Source organism: Argiope bruennichi, chromosome 11, assembly GCF_947563725.1.
Source record: "Argiope bruennichi chromosome 11, qqArgBrue1.1, whole genome shotgun sequence".
Classification (NCBI taxonomy): domain Eukaryota; kingdom Metazoa; phylum Arthropoda; class Arachnida; order Araneae; family Araneidae; genus Argiope; species Argiope bruennichi.
Window position 1 is genome coordinate 15259613 of NC_079161.1, and position 17352 is coordinate 15276964.

Consider the following 17352-nt stretch of genomic DNA (forward strand, 5'->3'; position numbering starts at 1 on the left):
GTTTATTTCGAACAGAAATTGAAACTAGAATGCGAACAGCCATCTCCTGCCAGACTTCAAATGCGTTTTTTTCTAATTAAACAGATTTTATACTAAAAATTCTTATGGAAATTCTCCTAGTAAGTATTTTTTTATATAGGTAAAATCAAATTTTTAAAAATTAGCGACGAACCATCTTATTTTCTCTGATCTGAAGTCCACAGAAAGGTCACACTGAGTCTGCGGTGAAGATGAACAGGATACTGTGTTATTTCTGCCCTATACCAAAACATTATTTCATCAAACCCAGGAATGGAAACTTATTCTTTATCTCATTGTTGCTGAAGATTATGAAGATTCTAATGGAGAATCAAGGCATGACATCATCAATGAATAAGAATTACTTTAAATGCCTCCATTATCCACCAAGACATTAATTGTAGATATTTTTCAATGCACGTTCTATACAAAATCATATTTTTCCTTTAGTTTATATCCTAGATTCTCCTTAAACCTAAAACTCTTTGCTTAGTTATAAAACTTATTACGTCTTTTCACTTCAGTGAATAATAATTAGAATGCCGGCGTCCTGGCATAGGGGGAGCACGTCTTCCTCATGATCTGGGAGTCCTGGGTTCGAGTCCCGGTTCGGGCATGGTTGTTCTTCCTCTCTTCTATTTGTGCCCCTCTGTAAAAAGGGATTGTGTAAGCGAATGTGAGGCGTGAGTTAGCTTAGATGTACTCTTGGCCCTAGCTGGCGCTACTAAAACAAGAGACGCTCGCTTGGCTTAAAAACGCAGACTTCGTTAGCGAGCGTGTCAGTGGCAAGTGCCATTAGAAACAATAATTATAATAATTAAACCTCTCGTTCCTAAGATTATTTTAGTTCTGGTGCCCAAAATACTGCAACCTCCGAGTTTCTCTTTCAAAGATCAAAAACTCTCCCATTCTCACAAAAATCGCATTTATAGCCAGTGTTCTTAAGGGGTTGTTATACAAAAGAGGTTTTAGCGTAGCTGATAGCTTCTAAGCAAATGTTTGCCCAGACTTCCTTTAGTAATGTTTTGAAAATCTACCTGAGCCCCAAATACATTTGGGCGGGTGTCTGTAATGAACAAAGAACGCACCACGGGTATTCAATCAATCACACATATGGAAAAGGAGAGGAATTTTGGAACCATATCCATGCGACTAAGGTAAAATTCGTAGCTTTGTTGAATAGATTTGTGTGTCCTTTCCGTTGTGATAGATTTCTGTGTATCCGTAACTGCCAAAGATCGGTAGATTCCGTAAAACACTTCAAGCTTTTAGGATATTTATTCAATTATCCATAGCAGTGTTAGATTTAGTATATCTTGTGGCCTCGGTTCCGGAAATTTTAGGCATTTTGAAATGTGCTTATTGCTGTTAATGAAACGTAAAACGTTCACTTCTCACGTCATCTGCATACTTATTTATGAGATGACGTTTTTGAGTTTGTATTACCGTAAAATTCGGATGAATAAAATACAATTGCTCACTTCTAGGCTTCATACGTAAACTAACACATGAAATAACATTTCTGATATTGCGTAAGTGCATGATCCCGATGACGATTAATAAAATAGATATAATTAACTTCCGGATTTATCTGCAAACTAATATGAGATGACATTTCTGATTTTACGTTATTACATGATTCCGATGACGATTTATGTAACGCACATTATTCCTTTTCATGTTATCTGCTTAATAACACATTATCTTTTATGTCAGTGTTTATAACATGATTACTGTTAGGAAATTTCGGCATTAAGGTTATAAATTCCAAATTATTTTGTCTCCCGTACTTTATTAAAAAAATGAAGCAATGCATTTTGAACCTGCTGTTGTTCTTCATTAGTTTGAGTAAATCACTTCACGTGACATTAAACATTTAACTATTTAATCGGTATCGCATCTGATATTTATGTAACCTAGCAACTGTAATATAAAAACTTTAGAATTAAGACATGAGATAAATACGTGTCGTTATTGTTTGTAAGATGTTTTGGTTCGGTATTGGTCTCAGGTCCTGTAATGACCGTTTATGTTTTTATAAGTTTTCCCCGTCATATCCGTAAATAGTTCATCATGTGTTCAATTCTCTTTCCTCGTAATAAATTGTATTTAAATTAAATCTTTCCTTTTGTCGGACCCAATCTTTGGAGAATTTATTCATCATCATTTCCACTGCAATACTCTAATATCAAACGGCTGAATTTCCAGCAGTTTTATAAAATATCATTGTAACAATTACAATGACGAAATAGCACAACTCACATTATTTATTTTCATGTTATCTCGTATTAACATATGAGATAACCTTTCTGACTTTACATAATAGTATGCTATTCCATTTATTTTTTAAACAACCTATTCAGAATCATTTTCCTTGCTGTTTTGAATCACTCGACGTATTACATTTTAAAACTGTCTTACAAGCATGCGACTTTCTTATCTAGAAATACATACAATTTTCCGAGTTCCATTGCGATTGAAGTAAACATATTAAAGTGGAGATTAAGAAGAATCGAACGTTTTTATGAGACAGAATGTCTATTACCTACGGAGGCTGTTCAAACACTTGTTGATCGCACCCCTCCTGCACTTGGTTTCCTGCGGGCAGTGGAGCAACAGGTATTCTAAATCAGTGGGGGTGTGAGAATCAATTGCGCATTAATTATTTGACATCTTTTATGAGGATTTTTCTGCTGGGATGAAGATTTGAAGATTTTCTTTGGCTTCTTTTAGGAATTTTAGGTAGGTTGCATATCCATAATTGAAGGAATTTAAGATAGTTTTTTTTTATATCTTTCTTTTTTTAATTTAGTAATTTATATGAAATATTTGTTTGCGAGTCAAATTTTTTTTCCTTGAATTAATTTCCTTTTCAGAAATAACAATTTCTTGGAATTGAAACTTTTTCTCTATAATTGTTTTTTCCCCATTTGATATTTTTAATGTCATATGTTTCCCAATAGAAATAATTGTTTTTCTTCAAAATATGTTAAAAATCTGTTGTGATTGAAGAATGTTAAGAACTTAACAGACGAATATTTGTTTTCAATTCCCAATTTTTCATGGAACAATTCCCCGTGATTTAATTTTTTTCTTTATTTGAAAATTTTGTTTTTCCAGAATATTTCCGTTTATTATTTTTAATAGAGCAGTTTCTTACGATTTTATTTTTACTCTAATTTTTTTTTTTTTTGAAAATTTATTAAATTCTGTTCCGTGAAGAATGTTATGAATCTTTCAAGTGATTAACTTTCCACTTCTTATTTTTCATAAAACTGTTCCTTTATTTTAATTTTTTTTAAAATCTGGATTTTGTTTTTGTCGGAATATGTTATATTCGCTTTTTGTTTTTAACATAACATTTTTTTTCGCTATTTAGTTTTGCTTCTATTGAGATTATTTTTTTTACTATGTTGAAATCTTTTATATTTAATGAATGTTAAGAATTTGTTATAGGAATATTATTTCCAGAATATTAATTTCTCTTTAACTACGTTTTATAAAAAGTACTTTGTTATTTAAATTTTTCTTTAGATGTTATTTTTTTTCTGAAATATCTTGGAGTCTATTTTGTGTGATGAATTTTGAATTAGCAAACAAATGTTATTGCAAAATTGAACATTTTTTACTACTTATATCATTTTTTTTAATTCGAAAAAAAAACCCTCCACATTATTATTTGTTATTTCTTACTTGTTATCATGAAAATAATTAGTTTTTATGATAATTTTTCTGTAACGTACATCAGCAAATGTCTTTTTGCTAAATAATTTGATCTTCGCAAATTAAATTCTATAGTAACATAAGGTTAATAAATTAATACACCAACTTTCTACTGTGTTTGGTAATAGGAAGAATGTATTAATAAATATTCATCTATAATATTTTAAAATTAATAAAAATATTTAATATGTGTATGGAAATTACATTATATTAAAACGAAATTATTTTAAAGTTACTAAATATATTCTTTGTATCGCTACTTAATGAAAATTGCATCTATAAATAGATTTTCCCATAATCAATAAATTCCTTCCTTAGTTTCCGAGTAACAAAGAAGAAATATTTAACATTTATCTTATAATTCTTTCTTAGCTAAAACTTCTTCGTAAATGTTTAACTGTCTTGAGCATTTACGATAAATTGGTATCGATATTAAAATTTTAATATCAGTAAAATTTTAAAAATATTAAATTTATAATAATTAATTAATAAAAATAATCGTCGACTGCTTTTATATTATCGTTTTAAAGCTGGAAAATATTTATTGCACGCTTTACTAATAATATGGTAATCGTTTGGCGTAATGATTTAATTTTTACTTCATAGTCTACTATATCATAGAAAGACATAAATAGATGAATGCTTTATGTTTATCTTTTTGTTTCAGTCGTATTAAAATTTATAAGTAAATGATAAAGTTCATACATTATTTTACCGTCGGAAAATTCCCTAATCATTTTAAAATGATCAATATATTCATATTATATGCTACTGGAAACCAGTTATTGTAAATTTAATAAATTTTTTTAAATAATTTTTAATAGATGTTTTTCAATAAATTTCTCTTGATGGTTAAGTAGTTTTATAATGAAAATTATTTAATGATAATTTCTCCCAATATTTAAATAAATACAACATTTTTATTGGATAAAACATAGTTTATTTAATTACGTTTGTAAGAGTGAACACTTTGCAGTCCACAGCATTTTTTTTCTAAAAGAAATTTAATTATTTGCATGTGCTTTAAGACGTGGGTTTGTCTTGACGGTCATTTCGTCTGGTCAGAGTACTGGCGCTTTTGGCAGTTAAATATTAATTTGAAAGGCATTTATTTAGAATTTCATTCAATTACTTGATAAGACTGAAAAATATTAATTTAATAGAATCAGTTTATTACAAATTAAAATGCTTGAAAATTTAAAGTGTGCATATTATGAAATAAAAGCAGAAATGAAAATTAGACATCGAAATCGGTGGCAAAAGAAAATAATTTTATTTTAATTTTGTCGCTGGTAAAAGCACTGACTGAATGTCTTGATGAAATAATGTTAGGATAATGTTATGAAATATTATTATGACAATTTGAATTTTATAATAACAATAAAAACATTGGTAATACAGGTTATTAATCATATTAATTTGAAAAAAAAATATTAAAATTAGAAAAATGTATTGAAATAAAATTAGTACAACAAAAAAAAAAAGGATTTTTTAGTTTTAAGATAATGCAAAAATAATCTTTGCATGATAAATTTTCAGAAAATAGACCTGAAAAGGAAACAAAACAAGCAAAAAAAAAAAAAAAACTTCTTGATTTATTATTAATTTATATTTTAAATTACTTTTGGATTAACAAAAAGTTGACAAGCGTGACCTCTGGTGGCTAACTTAAATTTTAGTATTATCGGACTACAATAGAATTTTATAAAATAATTTAACTAATTAAATTATAGAGTTAATTAACACAGATATTATTTCGCATTGAAGAAGAAATTAGTGCATTTTATCTTATGTATTAGGTTCAAAATGATATTCTTAAGAAATTTATTTCAATTTGAGATTGGATTGAGGTATCACAAAATTTTTGTGTCGCTTTTCCCATGTTTGAAATATATAGATCAGCTTTTTTTCATTTGGTTAATGTCTCAGTTGTTTGAAATTCCCAAGAATTATTCTGTAACTATTTTTTTAAATATTATTTGACTATATCGTGGAAGTTAGATTCCTAGAAATTTAACAACGCATATTCTACGTTCACAATTGGACTTTGGTGAAACCGCAACATGAACTTCAGATCCATAAGTTCTGTTTTTCAGGATATGTTACCATGACATTACGAACTCTTTTAAGAGTAGGCTTATAAATTTTCATAGATATTCTTTATAGATGTAACCTATTCAGTCCGATGGCAACACAAGTGAGGTAATGTATCGATTACTTCTTCACATATGTTTCAGGTACAGTTATGATATACAGGTGGAATATAAGAGCCACATGACCGCATGTGATATATGATCTACTGAAAGGGTTCGAGAGGATTATGGAATTGTTTCTGACATTTCCCCATAACTGTAACTGTGATTGAACTTGGATATTTAAGATTGAGGCTGCAAGAGATTATGTTGAAATGTGTATCTAGCGGGTGATGAGTCTTCAGAATTTTTATAATCAGGAAATCTGTTTTGGACTGTGCGAGTAACTTTTTCTTGGATATTCCCAAAACCTTGAATATGATGAAATTGATGATTTGTGTAAACAAATATATATCTTAGATTCAATTGCTGAGTTTGCTCAATGGTAACTGTAAATAATATTCTTGCAATTTGTATAGATAAATATTTATTCTAGATTATTTACTCTAGATATAGTAGCTGAGTGGGTTCAATAAGAACTGTAAATAAAATCGATGTAATCTTATGAAAATAGATATTTACCGTTGACTTCAATAGTTGAGTATATTCAGTAACTTGCAAGCTGCCTCAATGCTCTGTAAAGCATTCCCGCAGAATAACTAGTTAGACTGTATCTGTCGCAATACTTTGGATGTAAGTTAGCGTCATTCGCGCTATATGTGTAGAGTTGATTTTAAACATTATCTTTTTGTATATTTACAAAATACTTTGTTTTTTAAGAAGTAATTCCAAAATACTTCGTTGTTGTGTTGTGACTTATGGCACTTTATAAGCCCGCTGATAGTTATCTGTCAGCGATTTAAGCCTAGTGAGCATCTCTTGATTTTTCAGTAGCACCAAGAGTACGACTTAGTTACGTCATGCGTCACAGTCGCTTGCACAACCCCTTTTTACAGGGGGGGGGAGGGGCATTCACACGGCTCACAGAACATAGAAGGAGAATAACCGCGACAGCCTGATTGGTAGAGCGTCGGATTCGCGTCCCTTAAGTTGCGAGTTCGAACCCCGCCGGCCGAAGATTCCCCGTGCGCTTGGTGGCTGACGCGCGTAAAAATCTGTCGTAGTCTCAAAGTCCTCCATGTCGAGAGTAATACCACTGGGGGTACTGGATCAGGGGTGATCGGTGTCTGAATTACGATCTGTGGATGAGTGAATGAAATGCGTGAATGAAGTCCGCCCCATAAAAAGGATTGTGACGTGTGTGTAGCTAAATCATTTTCTTGGCCCTAGATGGCGCTACTATAAAAACAAGAGACGCTCCCACACCGGTTTAAAATCGCTGTCTTTGTAACAGATGGCTTGTCTATGACAAGTGCCATAAGAAACAACAACAACAGAATAACCATGCCCGAACCGGAACTCGAGCCCGGGATGCCCAGACCACGGGGAAGACGCGCTACGCCCATGCCATGATTCCGGCCCAAAATGTTTTATTTTATGAAAAAGCGTAATAATAAATTACAAGATTATATAATAGTGGTAATGGAAATTTTAGTTTATTACAAATATGTATAAATTATTATAAAGACGTTTGACAAAAATCTATAAATTTGGAATAAAGGTCATATACCAAATTTCATTCGTCTGACTCAAAGCTACTTTGAATTTTCCTTGTTTCAGACACACAGGTATTTCCCAAAAATGTGTTTTTGCAATTCAGGTCGGTCTAAAATATGGCGGTTAATCAAAATCTCGTTTTTTGAATTTTTACACATTACAGTTACAATACTTTCTCTCTACTTCGTGTACTAAAAAGTAAAAACTAATGTTTTAACACAGCAAAAATCCACGTAGTTTTGACCTACATAAATGTACTTAATCGAATTCTTTTAAAGAAATCGTTACGTCAACAAACGACGTATATAAAAGTTGTTGATGGGAGAAATGGCTACATCTTCATTGAAACTCCAATGCGCATGCTCGAGGAACTTGAATAATTATTTTTTTGTGTGATTCATATTTGATCTTTTTATTTTTTTTGCGAAACGCTTGCGAAGTCCACGTCAGCTATCTGTTTTATGGATTATTTTAAGTGTATACAAATCATTATTTTGGCATCAAAAAAACCTGTGACGTTTTAATATATCAAGCACACATTTGTTAAACACATAATTTTATTTTTTGCCGATGTAGGGTTATGCTTCACAAGCTGTTTGTGAGTGGTCTAAAAAATAAAATTCATTCCCACTGATGATTACATTAACATAAATGTGGTTAAAATTCTAAAAAAAATATTCTGGAAACGAAGAATCATTAAGCCTATTCGTGCTTATAAATACATCTTAATAAATATTGAATTTAGGTAATAAAATATATATATATATTCCTTAAAAACTCTGCTGGTTAAAGCAAGAACTATAGTCTAAAATATATAATTCATAATTAATGATAATAAATTAACATAAATAGGGTTAAAATTCTAAAAAAAATATTTTGTAAACGAAGAATTATTAAGCCTATTCGTGCTTATAAATACATCTTAATAAATATTGAATTTAGGTAATAAAATATATATATATATTCCTTAAAAACTCTGCTGGTTAAAGCAAGAACTATAGTCTCAAATATATAATTCATAATTAATGATAATAAATTAACATAAATAGGGTTAAAATTCTAAAAAAAATATTTTGTAAACGAAGAATCATTACGCCTATTCGTGCTTATAAATACATCTTAATAAATATTGAATTTATGTAATAAAATATATATATATATATTCCTTAAAAATTCTGCTGGTTAAAGCAAGAACTATAGTCTCAAATATATAATTCATAATTAATGATAATAAATTAACATAAACAGGGTTCAAATTCTAAAAAAAATATTTTGTAAACGAAGAATTATTAAGCCTATTCGTGCTTATAAATACATCTTAATAAATATTGAATTTAGGTAATAAAATATATATATATATATTCCTTAAAAACTCTGAAGGTTAAAGCAAGAACTATAGTCTCAAATATATAATTCATAATTAATGATAATAAATTAACATAAATAGGGTTAAAATTCTAAAAAAAATATTTTGTAAACGAAGAATCATTAAGCCTATTCGTGCTTATAAATACATCTTAATAAATATTGAATTTATGTAATAAAATATATATATATATATTCCTTAAAAATTCTGCTGGTTAAAGCAAGAACTATAGTCTAAAATATATAATTCATAATTAATGGTAATAAATTAACATAAATAGGGTTAAAATTCTAAAAAAAATATTCTGGAAACGAACAATCATTAAGCCTATTCGTGCTTATAAATACATCTTAATAAATATTGAATTTAGGTAATAAAATATATATATATATTCCTTAAAAACTCTGGTGGTTAAAGCAAGAACTATAGTCTAAAATATATAATTTATAATTAATGATAATAAATTAACATAAATAGGGTTAAAATTCTAAAAAAAATATTTTGTAAACGAAGAATCATTAAGCCTATTCGTGCTTATAAATACATCTTAATAAATATTGAATTTAGGTAATAAAATATATATATATATATATATATATATATATTCCTTAAAAATTATGCTGGTTAAAGCAAGAACTATAGTCTAAAATATATAATTTATAATTAATGATAATAAATTAACATAAATAGGGTTAAAATTCCAAAAAAAATATTTTGTAAACGAAGAATTATTAAGCCTATTCGTGCTTATAAATACATCTTAATAAATATTGATTTTAGGTAATAAAATATATATATATATATTCCTTAAAAATTCTGCTGGTTAAAGCAAGAACTATAGTCTAAAATATATAATTCATAATTAATGATAATAAATTAACATAAATAGGGTTAAAATTCTAAAAAAAATATTCTGGAAACGAACAATCATTAAGCCTATTCGTGCTTATAAATACATCTTAATAAATATTGAATTTAGGTAATAAAATATATATATATTCCTTAAAAATATGGTGGTTAAAGCAAGAACTATACTCTAAAATATATAATTCATAAATAATGATAATAAATTAACATAAATATGGTTAAAATTCTAAAAATATAAAAAAAATTATCGATGCATTTAATAAAAATTAAGATGTATCTATAAATACATCTTAATTTACAGATACATATTTTATTACCTAATAAAAAGAAATCCTTCCTTCGAAATTCTGATGTTCAAAGTTTAATTATGATCTAAAATATAAAAATTCATAAATATTGACGATATATATATATATATATATATATATATATATATATATATATATATATATATATATATATATATATATATATATAAATTTTAATTTGCAGAGAATATTGCTGTCATTCACTGATGCTAAGAATTTATTATTATCGCAAAACAAACTTATATTTCGTCTAAAATTAAAACATGTCGTTATAATTAAGATAATTAGCAAAACTAGAGAACCAGCCCCCCCCCCAACCTTAAGTTCTTTTGAAATTTTGTCAAATTTATTTTAGATTTACTAATAAAACTGGCTTCTCAAATTATGAGTTTTCTTATAATATATTTGTTTCTGCAAATAATAAAAGATAATGTGTGTTTATACGTTGGACGTCTGTTTTCTTTCTACAAGTCAGAGTGTTAAACTTGGATTCAGAAAATTTTGCACCAAAATATCTTGTGACGTCATAGCGAGTTTTTCAAATTTTCATATCAGTATTTAAATAGTTAAAAAGGTCGCGGGATTTTTACATTTTTTTTCAAATAACTTCGAAAATTATTACAGAAGAAAATATTTTAAATCCATTCTAAAATTTAAAAAAAAAAAAGCTTTTTAGCGATACCATTTATCTATATTATGCATTTTTCAAAATATTTCGCATTGTTGTAATGAAATTCAAACAGTTTTCAATATTTCATCAAAAATATAATCGCTCGACTTTTATTCCCATTCTTAAAAACTAAAGAAATTGGATTTTCTTTATTATCAGTTCAATTTGCGTGGAAAATAAGAAGAAAGTTACAGTCGCGCGAAATACAGCATGCTATTAGGCCGGGATAGCTTGGTTGGTAGGGCGTTGGACTCGCGTCCCTCAGGTTGTGAGTTCGAACCCCGCCGGCCGAAGACTCTCCATGTGTGTGTGGTGGCTGGCGCACATGTAAATCCGTCGTGGTTACAAAGTCATCCATGTCGAAAATAATACCAATGGGAATACTGGTTTAGAGGTGATCGTTTTCTGCTTCAGGTCTAAATTACGATCTGTGGATAAGTGCATGAAATGCATGAATGAAGTCCGCTCTGTAAAAAGGGTTGTGACACGTGAGTAGCTAAATCGTACCCGTGGCCCAAGGTGTCGCTACTGAAAAAAACAAGAGATCCTCACTCGGCTTAAATCGCTGACAGATAGCTGTCAGTGGGCTAGTAAAGTTCCATAAGTCACAACATGCAATTATAAGACAGAATACCAAGTTAGTTACTTTTTAATGACAGTATGACGTCATAGGACTTGATTCCATTAGGAAAGTTTTTATGAACAACAAACAAAGAAAATTGAAACTATTAAAATAATAGGGTTTTAATATCTAATTATATAACACACAAAAACACTTTGTTCAGAGACTCACGAAGAGTAATTTATGTATAATATTTCATTGAATTTTGAATAAGATATTGCTAAGGAATTTGGAATGTAAACACTATTTAACACTCTTTTATAGTTACAAATTTCATCTTCTAAACATCTTGTTAACAAAATCATTTTCCTTATTAAAACTCTTTCGAAATTCTTCTGACTGCTGTAAAACCGGCAGTTAATCCTTTGCAGGGGATCATATTTCCCACTTTTCCTCCCCAGTAACTATCTACCATGTTATTTAATTACAGCTCTGCTAGCACAAACATTTAATCAGTGTTTACTAAACAGTAATCTGGTCTCCAATAGCTTACGCAAGTCTCTTCTCTCTTATAAAACTGACTCAAAAATACCTCGTTAGAAGGAGTAACACTGAATCTAAAGTTTCTAATTGGTAGTCTGGTTAGGAAACTTCGCTTAATCATATCACCACCACGGAAGAAATGAGAACCCTCGAGAGAAAATTTATATCTTGACTACTAATTTAGTAAAGGAAGCCTGCTATTATCAGATTCCACGATGCGTGATCTGACGAAAGATGGTTTCATTTTTTTTGGGTGTTTTGATTAAAGATTTTGGCATTAATTAGCGGTTGGGTTATAATAAATGTCATTCAAGAAGTATTAATTGTTAAAAAAAGAAGATAAATAAAGTAAGATATGAGAAGATGTTGGGATATGATGTTTATCAAACCAAAATAAAAATTTTATACTTCGACTTTTTTTTATTCTTTTGAAAATCGATATGAGCCCAATTTTTCTTAGTTTTGGTTCTTTAGAAAATTACTTTGTATATTTATTAATTATTGCTTAATGGCGAATATTCTTTAAAATTTTTGTTAATATTTAACAGATGTATCCGGTGTTGGTCTAAATAAAATGTCTTTGTATCTTTTATAAAAATAATTGATTAATTAATTGTCAACGAAATTTTCAAACAAATTTCGGCATTTGCATACGAATATTGAAGTAGTCATAACATTATAAAGGTTGTAGAAATCAACTGTTGACGGTATCTTGTAGTTTTTTGAAAACTATTAGGCTGTAGAAAAATATTTTTATGAAACCCCTCACAAATTGGTTTTTTTTTTGTAAATTATCACTGATTTTTAAAGAACTTTACAAAATTGCATTGAAAACTGCGAGTGGCAATTTAAGGGCAAATTAAAATAATGATCTAAAATATTTATAGTAATTTCATGCAAAACAATGGCAACACTTAGCATAAAATAATTTTTATAAAAATAAATCATATTTTATGTATAAAAATCATATTTCATCATGATTTTTGTACATAAAATAATAATAATAACAACATAACTACTACTAATAATACTAACATAAATTAATAATAAAAATAATTCATAACATAAATAATAATAAAAATAATTCATAACATAAATAATAATAAAAATAATTCATAACATAAATAATAATAATTATTTTATGTATAAAATAATTTTATACATAAAATAATAATAATAATCATTTTAATAAATCATATTTCATTTATGTATAAAATCATATTTTTAATTAATAAAAATATCTTCAATTTAATTAACTCAAGACATTTTTCTTATTTTTTGTAATATTTTTGAGAAAAATCTGAAAAAAATCTATATCGAAATTTTTATTTCTATACTTTACAATATATTTGCAAATTTATTTTTATACGCAAATCAGCCGCCTTTGGTAACCAGATGTATCGCCAGGAATATCTGTTGTACTTAATTAAAGTTAAATCTCTTTTGCATAACTTGAGGCTTATTATTTTTTCCAAAAAGCATTTTGAAGCTTTGAATGGTGATAAACAGTATACCTAAGTTATTTTAATTACACTTGTTCGGTCTATGTTGTACGTGAATCGTATTAATTAGTCAATCCCATCACATGGTAGGTATATTAAAAGCATAGATGTCCATTTTCTTTTAGCTTTCTAGGCAATGTTATTTATATTTCTTCATGCCTCATGTAAACTGCATAGATATTAAACACTTCCTTGCTTTTCAACAACGGAAGAAAATCATGAGATTAAATATTTAACGATAATAAGAAAACGGTTTGAATTAATTGAACAATAAAATCTATTGTTGAATATTATGCAAGAAAACATTTTTAAAAATTGCCAGTATCTAGAAAAAAAATTACAAAAAAATTAAAGTGAAATTATTAAAAGGATCATTTTTAAAAATTTGTAATCCTGTAAAATGATTGATTGCAATAATATTTTCAGGAGTTAATATGGAAAATTGGAAGTCTCACTTATTTTTTAATTCATAAATATTAATAAAATATTTACTCAAATAAGTCCATTCCAGCTCCTCAAAAAGTTTGTATCATATTTCTTAGCTCCAATCCAAATGATCTGATCTGTAAATGCTAACATCCCTTCCTCCCATCCATAAAATCCTTCCTCCATCATCTCCTTTTATTATTTGAATGTCATTACAACCATCAAATTAATGTTAAAAATCATGAATAACATTAATTTAAAAAAATTCAAAACTAGAGAAGAAATTGTAAGACAACGAAATTAAAAAGACATTCTTTTAAATTTTAAAATAATGTAAACTACTTTCTCAGCAATAATATTTTCTTCAGTTATTATTAAAATATGTGAGATGACTCCTTGATTTCTAATAATTAAAATTAAAAAAATTAAATGCCCGTTTTTGCTCTCCAAAGTATACCTTTCCAAGTTTGGTAGCGATAAGTTAAAATGATCTGTCTTGTAGAAGGCCATAAAACAAACACAAATTCTTTTTTATTATTAATATTATTAATAGATAAGATATGAATGCCTTTATTCCAAATTATTGTTGAGCAATTAGAGAATTTAAGTTAGATTCTAAAATCAAATCGAGTTCTTCGACTATAACTTTTGTTTTATTTCAAGTGCACAATATTTCAAATTTTGAGCTGGCAAATAAAGAAATTAAGACCTTAGAAAAAAATTCAACGTGCTTATTAATTTAAATGAGAAGCTTTCAATTAGAAGATTATAACAAAATCAGTTGTCTTTAGGAAAAAATGTTTAGGGAGACATTTTCTGGTTATAGCTTTGGGTATTAATTAACTATTAGGATACGATAAATGTCTTTTGATGAATATTAATTGTTAAAAAAATCAAAAAGAAATATATTAAATGAAAGTTTATTGGTCTGAAATGGAATTTTTATTTAAATTAATAAAATGCGTTTTTACTTCAGAATTCTGATATATTTTTAATTTACTCTCAATTTTTATGTTGATGAAAACGATTTTATTATTTATTCGCATATTATTATGCCATTACTGAAAGTTATTTTTATTTACTTATAAATAAACAAAATGGAGACGAAAAATTGTGGATAAAAATTAACATCTCTGAAAATGATTTTTGTGTTAAGTCATTCAGTAATTAATTATAAATAACTTTTTATAACTTATAATTGCAAATATTTTATATACTTTTAATTCGACATGCCAATGGACACAATTTATTTAATTAAAATTCTTTACATTATTGCAAACGATTTATTTACAGAAACTTCATTAAATCATTTTATTTACTTTTAATTCATTAAATCATTTTATTTACTTTTCATTCAACTATGAGTGGCATCAGTATAGATATAATGTCTCGTGATGTTATTTTTGATGTCTGAGGAAAATAGTTTTTCTCCAAGTAACAGAATTCATTGAACATTATTTTTACATTTACCTTACTGTAAATGTTTTATTGTTATTCTTGTTTGGAAACTGAAAGGTGGGAAAATTTATATCTATGCTATTAATTTGTCAAGAAAAACTGTTTTTTTTTCAAGAGTTTGTTAAACCATGTTTTGATAAAAATGTATTTCTGAGAATTAAAAATTACTTTTGTGATATTTTAATGCCTTTCACAGGCTAAATATCTTTCAGGGAACATTAATTGTCAAAAAAAAAGAAAAAAAAGGAATATTTAGAAAAAAAGAGAGATGTTATATTTATCGTGAAGAATAGAAAATATTGAATTTCAAAGAATATAACGATTTTTTTTGAGAATCGATATGATTACTGCTTGCACTTCTATTCTATTGATCTGTAATAATTATTAGAAATTAGATTAGTAATAATCTACGAAAATAATTAAAAAAAGATATAATAATTATTATGCAGAAATTAATATTTTTTTTTATTTGAAGGTTGGATTATACTGTTTCTGGAAAATGATAGAAATGTAATTAGTTTTTATTAAAAGTTATTTTCTAAAAACAAACTTCGTTCTTAAATTATAATTAGCCTCCTTTTGGAATTAACTTGTTGCTTTGCAATTGTTATTGAGTTTTATTTCAACTGAATCCTTTGAGCTCAATGCTAATTATTTTTAAACTTCAATTTGAGGTAGTCGTGTAAGGTTTTTTTTATTTTAATAGTCTTGCACCTGTAACGTCAATTATATATACGAATATCCATATTCGATTGATTTAATGACTTGAATTTAATTGTCTCTATAATCTATTATTTAATTAAAAGTTTCTACAATGATTTAACTGCTTTTATTCCTCATACAAAAATGTAATTGATTGGAGAATTAAAAAGGCGAGGTGTATTTTGTATCCAATGATATATTGTGTAGATTAAAAATTGTTGGGGGAACGAATTAAAATATAACAGTATAATCTTTCAGCTTACTGCATATATTTCCTGATAATTGTAATACAAGTAAAGAAGAAGCACAAAAAAATAAAAATAAAGAGGATTTTGAATGTTATTATTGTTTTACTGAAGTATACAAAAAAAAAAATAAGTATAATTTTTATTCCTTAGATTTAAAAAATAGAAGAGAAACATACGCTCGCCTGCTTAAAATACATAAAAATAATGATCAAATAATTATTTAAAGAATAACATTTCTTTTACATAAGTTAATCTGAAATAATAATAATAATAATAATAAATTATGATATTTAAAAAAAAGATTTTTTTCACGTATTTTCCTATTGCCAGTAAAAAATATTTTCATATTTTTTTTCTACTCTTAACAAAAATCGTTTGCTGAAACGTTTAAAAGGCTAATGCCATTTTAAATACGATAAATGTAAGTAATAAAAATGAATTATTTTTATGACACTTTTAAGAAGTTTTGATAGATATATTTACCTTAGTTTTCTCTAATGTGTAAATGAACGAATTTTATGAGTTTTGTGTTATGATAATTTTTTTTCCATCGAATATTTTTAGTTTTCAGCCATTATCTGCTAAATAAAATTTTCATTAATCCTTCTTAAGAGGAAGAAAGGCTGAGTGAAGTAATTTATTCAATCAATTAAAAAAATCAAGGAATAATGCAATTTATAGAGATGCCACTAATGGATATTCATTTTTTTCTCTTTAGATACAGTATTTATATTATAAAAACATTTCTCAGAAATGTTTAGCATCAATGTGTTAGCGATGCTATTAAAGACCATGTCCTTAAGAGCAGGCAGTTGTAGATATCTTCTTTTCTGCAAAAGAAATATTATCTCTGAAAACTAAAAAATTAATGTGCATTAAAAATTTGTTAAAATAAACCAGTAGGAGGAGTCTTTCAAAAGTTTTCTCTTAAATTTTCTTGTAAAGTTGTTACTCCAAAGAACATCTTTCAATGCACTGGCATACAATAGTTAAGAAATATTAACTATTTGCGTGAATTTAGCATTTTTACTCATACAAAATTCCATCTCAGATTTGATGTATTTAAGTCATTGCGCTCTTGCATTATCGCATTTGCATGCTTTTGAACGTACAGATCGACAGACAGTCAATCTCTTGCTGAATTTGATTCAAATATTTATAGGTGTCAGCACTACAGCTGTTAAATCTGTGTATCCAAAATTTTATTCAT

General features: G+C 27.3%; 1 protein-coding gene across 3 annotated transcripts in view; it reads left to right on the plus strand.

Annotated features, from left to right (window-relative positions):
- The first annotated feature begins 2613 nt into the window (after positions 1-2613).
- The window catches only part of LOC129956867 (putative polypeptide N-acetylgalactosaminyltransferase 9), an 881963-nt gene continuing 867224 nt past the window's right edge, over positions 2614-17352 (plus strand). For all 3 annotated transcript variants that reach the window (XM_056068829.1, XM_056068827.1, XM_056068830.1), the window contains exon 1: positions 2614-2760. The gene's annotated coding sequence lies outside the window, so the exon portion shown is untranslated. The remainder of the gene's footprint in view (positions 2761-17352) is intronic.